The following is a 15,115-nucleotide window of genomic DNA, read 5'->3' as shown; positions in this document are numbered from 1 at the left end:
TTTTCTTCCTGCTTGCCCTGCAGAATGGATCAACCTTAATTATCCCACAAAAGACCAGTGTTGACCCAAATTTATTAGAAAATTGAGGGACTGTCATACTAAACTTAAAGTCTGATGTCACATCAAAGTTAACTCATAGCACTGTTATATATCTCTGCAGCCAGGACTGCAGTGCAAGTCAGCTCTCTCGGACTGAAACGGATGGCAGCCTCACAGGGCACCAACAGTCCAACACTGTCGGGAGTTTTCTGTTCTCCTCTGTCTGCTGTGAGGTCCCAGCATCCTCCAAAGTCAAGTCAGATCTGAGGTCTCACTAGAGCTGCTGTGTCACGAAGATGAAAAACAGCAGCCACAAAGCCAACCTGCCTGGACAACAGGATGTATCCACAGGCACAGTGCACTTGGCCCACGGGAATGTGATTCTGAGGACTACAGCACTGATTTTGCATTGGGAGACCAGGGCTCGGAAGAGACCTTGAACAAGTCATTTGCCTCCTCTGTAGCACAAAAGCTGAGATCTTCCTCACTAACTGCTCTGTTACAGAATCTAATCCTTTATTAATTAAAGCTTGTGGCTACAAGGGTATTTCCATGTGCAACTTCCACCACTGTGAATGTGTTAGGCCTAGATTGTAAGGATCTATTAAGTATATAGGTTGGCTCCAGACAAGAGAAGTTAATTAAAACCCAATCATAAATCACTGTAATTAGAAATAAATGTGAGAAGTAGCCATAATGAGAGAGCTCTTCATGAATACAGAAGAGACAAATCATGCAACTGGGTCCCAGTGCAGAGCTCGCACACTGCCCTATGAAGCACATTTCCTGATATCTAAGTTACAGTAGAGGTGTTTGCAGCATAAAAGCCTCTGTGGCATTTCCTTTCATTTTTCGGTGCCATGCCTGTCCTTGTACATGCCCACAGCAGTGGCAGCTTATAAATACAATTGGTATGGATTGATGCACATACAACCATTCTATTTTAAATATTACATTTTCCAAGGCACTCCCTGGGACTGAGAGGACAGAGGCAGCTGCACAGCAGATCTATGGTAAAGCAGAATTTCTTGCTGGGAAAATCCATGGCTTTTTAAGTATGAAAATGAGACTATGGCTGGAATATCAAATGTACACAATAAACCTAGATTACTGACCAAGGGAAGTACGATTGCTTCAGCACTGTTCTCCCATGCAGGTAGAGATGCCTTGATTGAGTAGTGCTTTTTCTGGGAACTGATGGTAAATCATGCTGTTCAGTGCATGAAAGAATCTTTGCATAGAGGGTCATTCAAGTCAAAGGTGCCAATTTTATCCAAATTACAAACAGTAACTACAAATCCTGTCTCTTGGACAGATTTATTTTTTCTTCAAGGAGCAAACACTCTGCATATTGAACCAAAAGCATTACAATCCATTGATGAGTCTGCCTGTGAATACGGTCCTGAGTTACCCAACCCTCTGCTCCTGCTGAACCCAAGAAGATGCTCAGACCCCAGCAGGTTACATTTCAAATGACATCTGAGGACCTAACAAGGTCACACAACCCAATACAGCCTCAGAGCTGGGGAGAGTCCAGGCCTGTGTCTAGGTTTTGCAGTCTAGTCTAAGGACTTCAAGAGAGTAATGACAACGCCGCTGAAAGCCCACATCTTACTATGAGCCAAACACCTATCTTATGAAATAATCAACAGTAAATCCCTTGCCCCAGTGAATTAGCACAGTAGGACTCAGAGACTCTGCACAATCTCCTAAACGGCTTTTAAACAGCAACATTTGGAAGATTTATTATTTATACTGTGGCAGTACCCAAAGACTTCAGTTGGGATTGGAGTCCTACGGTGGTACACACTGTATAAACACATAAGAAATTATTCTCCTCTGCACCCTCTTCCCCAAGGACCTGCAATTTTAGTGGAGATGAAGCTCGGAAAAAAAAGGAAACTGCCCTAATGGGAACTTACAGGCAGAATGCAGCAATGCAGATGTATATAGCCCAACAGCTCTGAAATGCTGACACCTTTAAAGCAACTATATAGTATGTATCAGCAATCCCTGCAGATCTTGAACTATCAGATCTACCCTTTTAGACAAGGAATCAGTTTGAGTCAAACTGCATGAGATTCAAAAGCGTTTTTTTCAAACTCTAATTCGTCGTCATGATTAGTGATTGTTTTACAGTGGAAGTAATAGGGCAGGAAAATTAGGTACTTAATATACCAAGTAGCTAACTTAAAGCAGCTCTTTAAATTCATGTACTGCTCAGCTTCAACTCTGATGGAAGTTGTTTGGTTTTTTTTATTTTTGTCAGCTTGTTTGCTGGTGTGTATCAGTGTAAGGTCCAGGGAGTGATACCCACTTCCATCAGATAAGAACATTTCATGATATTATCTGCCTGCCCGGAGGAGCTGGCTAAAAATCTGACTCCCATGGGTCATTCCAGTCTGGAAAAATAATTAATGGTGGAGTCTGATATCTTTGACACAATCCTCTTTGCTTTCAAATTATGTACAAAGCCTTGTTTCCCTTCACACACCAGGAACGAAGCAGCAGGAGAGAGCTCCAAGTCCCTTTTTAGCCAGCAAAAAGCTGCATTCAGCATTTTGTCAAGACTGTGCTGCCAATGCTTTTCTCTGGCTGCTTATGCAGATGATCTGATGCCGTTTCTGCCAGGGCTACAGAACAGCATCTTGTGAAGCCTCTGCAACTCCTCTGACTGGTGACTTCAGCTTGTCGTTTTGGTGGATGCTTTGACACATGAAGGGGGAGATTGGCTAGCTGCTGTATTTTTCCGAAACGAAGAGGCAGCCATTAACACAAAGGTTCACTGTGACTAAGCAGTTACTAGATTTCATGCAACTCATAAACAATACAAATTATGCTTTCTACATAGCCAATTCAAAGAACAGGCAGAGCCACAATTCTGGATGGCTTTCAGGTCACTGAAGGGCTTTGGGGTGCAGGCAAGTATCAAGCATGTTGCTCTAACACTAAGACAGAGCCTGTATCTACAGCCCCAGATCCGATCCCAGCTACTTCAGCAGCTTCTCCCCTTGCCTGGGACCGACCCTGGAGCAGGGAGTTTCACTGCAGCCCTTTTAGCTAAAAGGCCAATATTTTGGCATTGTAACCAGCTGACTGAAGCTCACACAGACACACACACATTCAAGGCACCCAGCTGCCTGGCACCAATATACAGGCAACTCAAAAGCACGGCATGGCACGTACTACTTCTTTGTGTTCAGCTCCACTCTTCTCTTGAAGCAAAATGCTTCAAGGTCAAAACCTTGTTGCTAGCTTTATTTATATATATATTTTTTTTTATTGTCATCATGTATTGTCACCATGTCACCATCCTAGCTCCATTTTAACCCACATGCTGAGGCAGCATCCCGCTGTTTTACTGCTTGTTCCCAGACTAGGGACTGCATCTCTAAAACATGCACATGCATGCAGTAGCACAAAAGCCAGCTCTGCACAAGTCTGCGCTGCCCCTTGCAAGTTTATTCAGGACCATATATTCCCCACCACCTCACACTACTGTATTTTGCACATGGAAGACATTTGCATTCAGACAAGTCTTTAAAAGCCCTTTTGCATTTGTTGCAGGAGCCATCATCAGGAAGGTGGTGTAAATCAATGTGCTAAGGGTGAGAAATATTGATTTCCCTCCGAGGTTTATTTGCAGTATGGCTGAAAGACCTAATATTAAGAGACAACAAATCAAGCCATCTCGCCGCTCAGGGGCAGTTTGGAGAGGGTTACGTGGGTGCAGGAGAAGTACAACAAAACAGGCACAGTGTTACCCTGCGGCCAGGGCCAGGAAATGAGAGAAACACCCCCAAAATACAGGCAAGTGCCAGGAGCAGCAGAGCGTGACCCTGCAGTAGGAACACCTCCATACAGCAATCTGAAGCCTACCTGCCATGTCTGATGCTCTTCTCACACAACAAAGACTTGCCACGGGTGATTTCCCAGCACCTCAAGCTCCAGATGTCCAGGGCCCCTTCAACAGCCACTTCTCTCCCAGCACCCTGCGAGGGGCTGCCGTGGGGATCTGGTATCACCCCCTTGTTCCTGCTGAGGAGCCAGGGCCTGGGCACAGGAGTACACGTATGGGCTAAACACCCAGAGGAAACAAGGCGATTTTTTTTTTTTTTTTTAATAAAATGTTTTCCTTGTTATGTTTCCATCATGGGGAAGAGCTTCTCCACGGCTACTCCAGCTACCCCGCCACTGCTGGCCCTGCCCACAGCTTCCAGCACCGGGCAGAAGCCCATGGCTCATCCCCATACGGGGAGCAGCGAAGATGATGGGCACGGCCCAGAGTTCAAAGCCTGACAGCAAGACGGTTCCGAAAGCATGGTGGGGAGTGAGGGCAGGACATGACATCTAACCGTGCCAAAGTGGACCTGTCATGGTGAAGGGCACATCTCCTCCCGGCCCGCGGGCAGAGGGGGTGCCATTTTGACAGAGGCAGGTGAGGACAGCCATTTTATTGAGCACACCTCAGCACTGTGCCTGGGGGAAAGGTCCTTCCTGTGCAGGAAAAGCACCTTTTTCCTGTTTCTTACCCCCTTTTTGCTTTTCTCAGGAGTGAGCCAGCGCCTTCCTCCTGAGGGCAGCTCTGGCAGTAGATAAGGAGACTGACCAGAAGTGGCAGAAGGGGAGTTACCTCAGGTAAAGCCAGTGGTGCCTTATCTGGAAGGACACACAGAGATATTCTCCCTCCTGGAGAGCTGTTCCTCCCTCGCAGTTTTACCCACAATCTCCTTAGCCCTGAGGATGTCTCCTGCCAGTTCAGGGCCCCTTTCCAAGCTTGGCAGCCCAGCCTGCATGCGCAAGGGAAGGACACCCACCGGCAGGGCAGAGACATGCCAGAAACTCCAGCGTGGGCCAGTAGCAGGACTGGGGGCAAAACCAGCTCCTAGTCCCTTAGACAGGGCAGTCCCGTTTCTTGTACAACCCTGCTTTTTAAAGGGGATATGGGATTGCGGCATTGTTTGCTCACTCCTGGAGGAAGGGCTTGCAGGGAACGCCTCACTCTGCGCTAAGATGGATGTGCCATGCCCTTTCAGTGAGCCAGAAAAGAAAGAGCACCAGCTCTGAGGTCGGCACAGGGGAAACACTTCAGCTGCTTGCAGCCCGTAAGGGAGGCAGAAACGCAGCCAGTGGCTGAAATGTATTAGGCCGTGCAAGCATGGGTTTTAGTCTGTTACTTCAGGAAATTAATTTCTACTGAGTTTTGCAGTTTTGCCTCCTGCTCCATGGGGCCTGTGATGGTCATTTGTCACTGCTGCTCAGAAGAAAGGCGATTTTCAGGAGGGCAATGAGGCATTCGACAAGCTTTCCAGTTCAGTGTGGAAACATCACGCACTGTCATATAATAGCACTGTAAGCAGCGACACCTCTCAGACGAGTTGTATGGTTACATCTCTAGGTAGTGATGAAAGCTCCTTTTGTTAGGTTAAAGAAAAAGCTCAGAAAGGATATGCTCCAGAGCAGGGAAAAATATGAATAAGCAGGAGATGATTAGACGCTCAGTCGCACAGACATCATGCAAATAAATTGGTGGGGAAATCAGAAACCCCTTAATAGACTGAGTCAAATTTTGCAGTCCTCACTCAGCCCAGCCCCGTTCAATAGTTCAGCCTTAGGTCACTTGCTGGTAACATTATTACTTTGCCAGTTTGATAAACCTCCTCCACACGTCCCCCGATTTACATAAGCATATAGACAAACCCTGCCAATGACATTTGCTACAAACTTTCCCAAAGCCTATATTGAATTAGCTTTTCTCTCCAGGCAATCCAGGCCCCTGTGCTGAAATCCTGCAGCATTTCCTCGCAGAGCAGCTGAGTCCTGCCTGACATAACTTGCAGGTGTTTATTTAGTGCAAGAAACAGGCTGCAATGGAAACAGCACCCTTTTGACCTTGTTGAGCAAAGGGATTGCAGAGACTTTATAAGTATTCTTTATTTCAGGACCCGTCAGTGGAAAAGTGACGAGTGTCCTTGCCAGTTAAAAAGAATAGGACTCTTTCTCTCCGCAGCATGGGAACATGCTTTCCTTGTCATGTCAACCTCCTAACCTTCTGAAGTCTGCTGCTCTCCCATTTTCCCAGCTAAATTCCTCCATCACAAATAAGATTTAATTCATAGTCTGGATAGCAGACAGAGGTCAGTGGGAAGATACAAAATGGTATATGTTACAGTAGGAATGAATGAGCTTAACACCTTGGCTACAGTGGAGACTGAAACCTAAAAGGAGGTACAGCCTACTTCAGTCAACACTTCCTTATCACTGCTTCTTGTCTTTCTAGATAGATCCTGCTCTTCTGGCTCTTCACACAGAAAATGCTCTTGCTCAGATAGAGCGAGCCAGTTCTGTGGTTATGTGTGAGTAATTGTAATATATGTGGGTGTCAACCAAAGGGCAATAAAACTGGTTTAACTAGCATACCAAGGAGTCTGGCAGAAGGTGCAAGTGACACCAGTTTTGGCTTAGTTCTGAAGTCACAATTGTCATCTCCATCACAGTTTACTAAGAGATATATATGTTTTTACTCTAGCTAGCCAACTCTTTCCAATTCTGATTCTGAATGGATAAAATATAGAGCTTATTTCCATGTTGCCTTGTGCAGTTCAAGATCATTTTGAAAAGCTCACAAATTACAGCCGGTTTCCTTTCACATTTACCTGTGCTTTCACATGCATTGCACTGATAAAAGGCTAAAGTCCAAGGCAAAGTTTGAAGTTTGTGATAAACAGTGAGGCGCTGACCTCAGACATGAGAATTGTTTTCTCCAGGAGCTAAAGAGCATCACAAACCTCCCTATCGCCTAACCAAAGTACCAGCTGTGTATTTCTTCAGGCTGACTTCAGGAGCATCCAGAGCAAATCCTGTTTGTAGCACAGATCATAGAATGGTTTGGGTTGGAAGGGACCTTAAAGATCATCTAGTTCCACCCCCCGCCGCCATGAGATGAGAACAGATGCAGAGACATAATGAATCTCTCACGCCAGATGCTAGACAATTCACTTACGGTTACAGGAAGAGGCTTTGACACTGTTAGTGGAGGTTTTATAAGAGCCTACACAGATGAACATAGAAAAAGGAAGATCCAGGGTGCTCATAATAATGTGATCACTTTATGCTGATATCCCTGTTTAATTTGGCACCAAGTAGATTTTTTTCTGCTGTAAATTTCTGACTTTTTGTCTATAGATAGGGGTGTAAAAGCCACCTGAGGGAAGCCAGTATTTTGCAGGGCTTTTGCTGATTCTGGTTGTCTCCAGAAGAGATCTGGTCCAACTTGATGGCAATGCCTCATAAACAGGAAGGTTGAAAGACAGAAAGAAAAAAAACAAAGCCTATCAATAATAAGAGTAGCTGCCAGGATGAATAAAGTGGGTGCATCTTCAGATTTGAGACTAGAGATCTTCTATGGCCTTAAATGAGTCCAGAGGAGAACATTTCAGAAGCACTTGAAGGAGGAATATGTGTGTGTGTGTGAGTTAAAGCTTTAGTTACCTGATCTAATTTGTTCCCCAAACATCCACTGACCCTAAAACAGTCCTGCAGTACATGAATGTATTGTACATTCAGGGGTTCAGTTTTTATTCTGGATCCTTACAACAAATGAGAACCTGAAACAATGAAAGGCAGGAATAGAACACGTTGGACTTGCTCCTATTCCTATTTATAGCAATTTGGTCTAGCTCCATTTGTTTCAGCAAAAGCTGGATAAGGTTCAGAAGCACCAGTTCAAACTGGGACAATGCTTAAGCACGTACTAGCTTCACTGGAGCTGATACAGCGGAAGCATCAAACTTCCAGCTGAACACATCTTTAAGTGTGATTGCAAGGTGAATAGCATTACAGAACTCAATAAGAAGGGAATCCATCCCTCTAATCTCGGAGATCTGTAGAAATGGCACCTTTTTTTGCCCAGGGCAATATTATGGGTTGTCTCAATTTTTATCTGTTTGCACTCTGAGTGAGGTTTGTCACATTTCCAGCTGTTTAGAACATCACATCTCACACTGAAATAGGCATGAAACAAGACAGTGTTTGTAAAAATATAAAACAGTCACTTACCCCTGAGCAAGTAATTTATCTCAGACCAGAACACCAGAGTAATAATTGGGATTAAAGATAGAGCAGTCAAGACAAAAAAAAAGGTAAATCAATCACTACATTAGGATATTTGAAGAATCATTTGCATGTACTCAGAAAGTATGATACTTGCTATTAAGCCCAGCTGTAGCAGAGTCCCACATTCATAAATATTCATCAAATAACCTTTTAGCAAAACTCAGTGACTATGATGGTGGCCCGCTACTGAATTCAATCTAACTGAAAACCTGAGAAGTAACAAAATGATTGCATGTCTGTCTCTTCATTAAATCTGTGTGCAAATTTGCATAGATTAATTTGCGTCAAAGTAATAGCTCCACTCTTGGCTTATAGCCAAGAGGACTTGTGATCAACCTATAGTTTTAATTCAGTTCTGCACTCCTAAAATGTTGGGTGGGTTTTGCTATTTTAGAGACAGAAAATCAGATCTGAATATGACTTTCACCACTTCTGTCATTTCTCCCCATTTCTTATGTTATAGTGATTAATTATAATAAAATGTGCACACAATTAAAAAGCAAAAAAGAATCACACAGTCTCAGCTATGGAGAACTGAGATCTGGTTTGCTTCTGTGGAAATAGAGTCACATTGGAAGGCTTGAATCCTCAACTACATCGAATTTAACACAGGGTGGTGTATGTCTAGGGTTGAACAGACAACTTACGAGCCTGTTTTGTGGTGCAGAGCAGTTCCCAAGACTGGTGGGGCCCTGTGCATTTTAGCACTACTTTGCCTGTTATTCATCAGGTCCCCAGCCCATCAAGCTCAACCTTTCCAGAGGATGCAGAATTTGCTGTACCTATGCAACTGCTTGATCACCGCAGTGTTTAAAATATATTTAAACACTCTAATGTTCGATGAGCTGAGCTCTGTCAGGAAAACAATGATGCCTTCAGTTATTTGAAGTTAATAATAGGGATAGACAGTGCACTCATTTACATTGTCAGCTTGCTTTTATTTTTTAACCTACTTTTTTTTTTTTTTTTTAAACAATCAGGCTTTAATTCAGGACATTTGATTAATCAAACTCAGACCATCTGCTGCAGTCCTGTCTCCTGCTGATCTGCATTGCCTGAAGTCAGTGACATGTTTCAGGGCTGCAGTCTCACACTGTCTCTTCCTCTGTCAGCTGTTTTACTGCAAATCTGCTCCTTTCACCCAACACACAGCGACTGGGCTTTGTTTACTGTGATGACCATTTACGATAGCCGTAGCGCTAGACAATTTGTATCAAAATACAGGACATGTGCAAAAGCCAGTTATACAACAAACTGTTGTATCAGCATGAAAATACTATGAGCCAAGGAAATCATGGCAACCCAAAGAAACTCTTCACTAAAAAGAACCCTTCACAATTCAAATACTTCTAGTAGCAACAAGCAATTATAGCTTTCTCATAGTTTACACTTTCCAGCAGTAATGGGTATTCTGCCTTCATGTGCCTTTTTTTTTTTTTCCTTTCATGTTCAGAGATATACTCAGAAACTCAGAGCAAAGAGCTAGGCAGTATGAACTTGCACAGCATGGGGATTTTGATGGGATTAGACCAGTTTTAGTCTAGCAGAGTATGCCCTAGTACTGGATGCAGCATGGCCAAGAGCTGCTACTGCCTCATGAGTTTGTGGGTGTAAACACTGCACTGGCCAGCTATATTTAGAAGGAGAGAGGGAATATGGCCTTTCCAACAACTCTACCATCCGGTAGATCCATGGTTAGATGGCAATAAGGGACAGGATAAGGTCCAGTCACCATATAAGTCCTAGTTTTTGGTGATGTACAGGCCTTCTGCAGGTGGATGAACATCATCTCTGTTGATGTCAGATGCTGGAGTCAATCTCAGAAGTTAAATAGGAACAGCACCTTGAGAGAATCAGCCCTCAGTCATCAAAACCAGTGGGCAGATTATCAGAAGACATCAGTACATTAGATATTGAAAATTTGGTTATCGAGTTTCCAGTGGTAATTGCTGAATGACAAACAGAGTATCAAAACACTAGTTTCCAAAAAGCCGACCTGGTTTTTGTTCTTGTCTTGCTGGTTACCTCTGAGATACTTGACTCTGCTAGGTTCCTGAATGTCTGAAGATGGGACTCAGCACACATAATTGTCAAGTCAGGAAACTCTCCAAGAGATTTATTGCTGCTTTACCAAAGGATCAGGGCTCTGCTGTACTGAACACAGCATGGGAGAACAGAGCCATGCCCTGCCCTAAGAACATATAGCCTAAATAAACAAGTTGAGGGAGGAAAATAGGAGCCCAGAAAAGTGAAGGTTACAAGGGGAGTGATAGCATTCATGTCTTCTGAGGCAGGGACTGGTGTCCCAATACATTGCACCCAGTTGTTTCCTTAGAAGCTGTTTTACCAACAGCATCTGCAGCAAAGAAATGGACAGAATCTACGTCACAGAACATCTACATCACACAGACTAAATGAGGAAAGCATGAGAAGGGTTTGTCACCCACTAAGTAGTAAAAAAAAAAAACAAACCCCAAACCCCAAACCAATGCTATTTGCCATGGTACTCATCAGCAGAGAATGTGGGTCTCTCTGTAGCTCCATAGTATTTTCCCATCCAGAAGGCAGAAGAGGCAAGCAAAGTGCATGATTTCCAAACAGGGTTTCAGTTTAAACAGGTGAGGAAAGTACTGCAAGCTTTGAATGTGAAATCTCAAACAAAACATCCACATAAACTAAGTTCTACCAGTTCTACCTCTACCAGTTACTGCCATGGGTAAGGCACAGCTCTGCACATCCCTGGGTTTGAGCCAATCCTTGCTGGTACCTGTGGAGCTCCATAAGGAACTGAACACACTGTGCTCTTTGCAGGAATGGGACAATAGCTATCTGAATGCCTTTGATAACAAGCATCCTCCAGCTACTGAGGCTAATGCAATAAAGAGAATTTCATTTTGGCATAAGAAAAACCAAGCGAATGACATGATGTATTGGCAAAATTTTAATTATATGAGGCCAAAGAGGCAGCTTAAAAGAGTTAGGTCTTTATTAATCGGGTCACAGTGATGCTGCATTTCAAAACAGGCTTAACACCTGCTAATTTCATTTCAGTGCTGCTGAAGCTGAGTCAGCTAACAACGCCTTTTCTGGAGCAGGCACGTTCAGAGCAGCAAAGATATTCCTTGCCTTCATGAAAATGTTTTCCTCTCTTTAGTAAGGACAGTAAGGGGGAAAGGGGGGAGAAAGGATGACCCCCTCCATCCTTTAAGCCTGCTAATACCCTGTGCAGCTAGAGCTGAGGGGAAAGAGGATAAGAAGCATCATAGTATTCAAGGAAATCCCTTAGATAAGGGCTATTATATTTGCAACACTGGTGGAGGTAAAGAAGTATTTCCCTTCCCCTTACAAATGGGGATTTGAAACAGGCTGAGTGAGTTTCCCAGAGCCAGAGTAGGTCAGTGAGAATAAGAATAGACCTAGTCCCTGGTCCCTGCCATTACAGACCACAGGCTCATCCTCTCATTGCCCTCTACCCCCTGCTAACTGATTATCTCCTCCTTGTTTCTCCAAGTACCTTTGCTCTGGCCTTTACTTTGGGGAGGACAAAACTGATCTCTGGGTTGCTGCAGTGAAAGCAAGCTCCTGCTACCAAGGAAGCTGCCCTAGAAACAGAGTGAAAGCTGGCATGTAAACTAAGCAGTGCTGAAGCATCCCAACCACTTATTCCACTACCCAAAATCAGCTCAGCAGGGCAACCATTCCAGTGGGACTGGGCAGACCTGGGCAACAAAGCTGGTTCCTTTCATTCTTGTGAATGAACCAGTGAATGTGAATTGAAAGTTCCATTCATTGTAAGCTCTGATTTTACTGGAAACTCAAGCAGCCCAGCACCCAAGAAAGTTCATCTGTGCAAGAGTTTGTTTTCCTACCCATTTTGCATATATATACTTCTCAATCACATGTCTTTTCCTGTTCTTAACACAGTATGTGCTACTGTACGTGCATGCCATACAATGCTATCAGTGCTGTTATCCTGGGGTGCGTTATGTGACTTGCAGAACAACTATGGCCCAGATGCAGAGCCAGCCTGAATCTGCCTGGGCTCGTTAGCAGAGGTACAACATTGCTGGAACCTGACTACACTGTTGGCTTCGCAAGACCATCCTGGCTTTGAAAAGCAGCTCAATAACTTCTGCTCACTACTGAGAAGCCATTCTATATTAGTTCTGCTGCTTGCAGAGTATCTTGTTTCAGTTGCCCATGTTTATGGAAAGTTAAGGTTTCAGTAACTTGACAGAGGACTTGAGGCAGATTCTACAAATAAAAGGACTGTGGTAGGCCAAATTCTTTATTTTCTTAATGCTTTCATTCTGTTTGGAGACAATTTTCACCCCAAGGCTAATGATGAGAACACCGAATCAGATTTTTATAATGGAAGCCATTTTGCATCCTCAACTACAACATTTGCTATCTGTGGAAACTATAGTGCTAAACCTGTGTAATAGCTCAATAGTTGATAATACAGCATACACCTCATTTTCCATGACAAAAAGGCATAGTAATAGCAAGAAGCACTGCAAACCAACTGTAATATACTGAAACAGGACTTACTTTACCAGGATTGGCACTTACTACAGGCTTATATGGTTCATTTACACGGTACAAAAGACAATTGTGAAATGACTGGAAATGTAATATGGAAGAACATAATTGGGCTTGCTGGAGATAGATAGGTGGTCATTTATGAGAAGTAACCATCAGAAACAAAGGTTGGATCATCTTCTCAGTTTCACCAAGGTAAAGCAGTGTGATTGAAAGCAAAGAAAACACCAGATATTTACTGTCTAAAGGGCTCAGGCTGATTTAAAGCAAGTGTTTCAAGAGGTAACTTTTCTGGATCTTATCACAGTCCTTGCCATCCAGCTGGAATTTTAACATTCTCATGTCTCACTGAGGTCCAGAATCCTCAAAGTACCTGATTCTAATGAATTACTTGTGTTTTTTCCAGCCAATACTTCTGGTGCTTATCACATGTTGCTTTGTTCTTCAGAAATAGATTTCTGCTGTCTTAAGTAGAGGAATTAACTGAACTACTCATATCAGGCCCATTTCTAGCATCCAGACAAGAAACTTTAAGGGTCGAGGCAAAGATCTCAATTTTTAATTTCTGATGCCATTTCACTAAAATGAATTAAATGACAGTCCTCCACCCTTGCAAGAATCCCCCATTTACACCTCTGTAAGGCACAGAGCCCAAGGCAGTCTGCCTGGGCTCTCATCTGTGTGCAGATGAGACACCCTAGGAAAAAACAGCAACTTTACAGCAAGACACTGAGTCCTTTGTTCTGGGGCTTGCAGATGCTCTACTATCAACCAGAGGTCCTCAGCTAGGAAAGGGTAGTTACAGCAAACATTGAGGGCACCTGACACACTAGCTACTATAGATGAAGCAAGTCTTCATTTCCAATTCCCTACCCATCCCTGCCAAGAAAATCTTACGCAGTCACAACAAATCTGGGGAAAGTTTTACTTCTTCTCCCCAATTTTTTTTCCTCTCCAAAGTCCTGGTCCTGTAAGTTATCTGTTCTTATACCAGTATAAACCACCACAAACTACTATGAACTCCAGCAGAGAAAACTGTCATAAATAAAAGGAAGACCCAAATAGTTTAGAAGTCCAGACTATTGGGAAAGAAGCCACAAGAAACCCCTTTCTAATTTCAGGTGTAAAACAGGTCCTTCATAAATATGTTGTGTAGCCCACTGCAGCGAGAGACCGCTTACAGTGACAGGAGGATGCAGCAGACACAAAAGGTCAAGTGCTTTCCATACCTCAGGATCAAACACCTTCAATCTTCTGTTGAACATTTTTTATTTTCAGAGTTCTCGGTACAATAGGTGTTGAACTCTTCTGAAAATCATAGGTACCTGTCCAGCAAGAGCTGCTAAGTACTTTTATAAGTTCACCCACTTCCAGAGCACTTGGTATTTCATAAACAGTGTATATATAATGATTGTGGGAAAAAAAAAAACAACCAAACAGTAAAAGCTAACAAAAATTTTCCAGTAATACATGAATTAACTTAACCATTTATCACTAAAATTCTTTGTATGCCCAAACAACCCACAAACAATAACTGTGCTTAGTTTTACAGAGGATGATATGCAATCCGAACAAAAAATAAGCATACAGGTCTCATAGTTTTAGCGATCCATAAAGAACAGGAGAACATCAACCCACCTTTACCCTTCCTGGGACACAGACCTGCTACCCTGGTAGACTGTCCCAGGGCACTCATAGGAGCCCAGCAGGAAACTGTGAGAAAACAACCCACTTGATCTCATCCCTTTCAAAATCCACAGAAGTGAAACACTACAAGTGGAAAACATTCAGCACCAAATTAGCCCAACAACTGCTGCTTACCTGTGACTGAAGAACCACTCACATTGCAAGAGAGCTTAAAAAAATGCATAGTGCAATAATAGGGGGGAGATCCCCCCTCAGACACACGTTAGAGTAGTTACACCCCCTTAACTGATAGCTCACTGGAGCAGGGCTAGAAAACATCTGGGAGGGGGTGTGTTGCAGGATGGAGAGGGGCAGTGCACAGCTGGCAGCGAGTCAGGGCTCTTCATCAGCTAAAAGGCTGTTCGCCCTCCACCATCAGCTGCTGTGGAGGGAGATGGAGTGACCCATGTGAGGGACTGTTTACACCTGGAAGAACTGACCAAATTAATAGCTCTAAGAAGCAAAATGTAACCCCTCTTTAGATCCAGCAACCTGGAGAAGGGGGTTTGCTCTAAAGCCGAGCCTTCTGGGGTCTCTGTGTGTGTCTCACTGTGCTGCAGAGTAATTACAACAGCTAAAACTGAGACACAGTAGCTGACCTGATTTCTAATACCAGCTTGATCTTTGGCATTTTATTAACAGCAGTGCGCCAGCCTGAGCTGCAGGACAGAACAGACGAGGTGCAAAAATAAAACACAAGCGCTATAGCATCCGCATACATTCCTTTGGGAGA

General features: G+C 43.6%; 1 protein-coding gene across 1 annotated transcript in view; it reads right to left on the bottom strand.

Annotated features, from left to right (window-relative positions):
• Positions 1-14,903, bottom strand: part of RASGEF1C (RasGEF domain family member 1C) — a 135,741-nt gene extending 120,838 nt beyond the window's left edge. The window contains exon 1 of the mRNA XM_029998166.2: positions 14,518-14,903. The gene's annotated coding sequence lies outside the window, so the exon portion shown is untranslated. The remainder of the gene's footprint in view (positions 1-14,517) is intronic.
• Positions 14,904-15,115: the final 212 nt, after the last annotated feature.

The sequence above is a fragment of the Aquila chrysaetos genome, chromosome 22, assembly GCF_900496995.4.
Source record: "Aquila chrysaetos chrysaetos chromosome 22, bAquChr1.4, whole genome shotgun sequence".
Classification (NCBI taxonomy): Eukaryota; Metazoa; Chordata; class Aves; order Accipitriformes; family Accipitridae; genus Aquila; species Aquila chrysaetos.
This window is presented reverse-complemented; position numbering and strand designations above follow the sequence as displayed.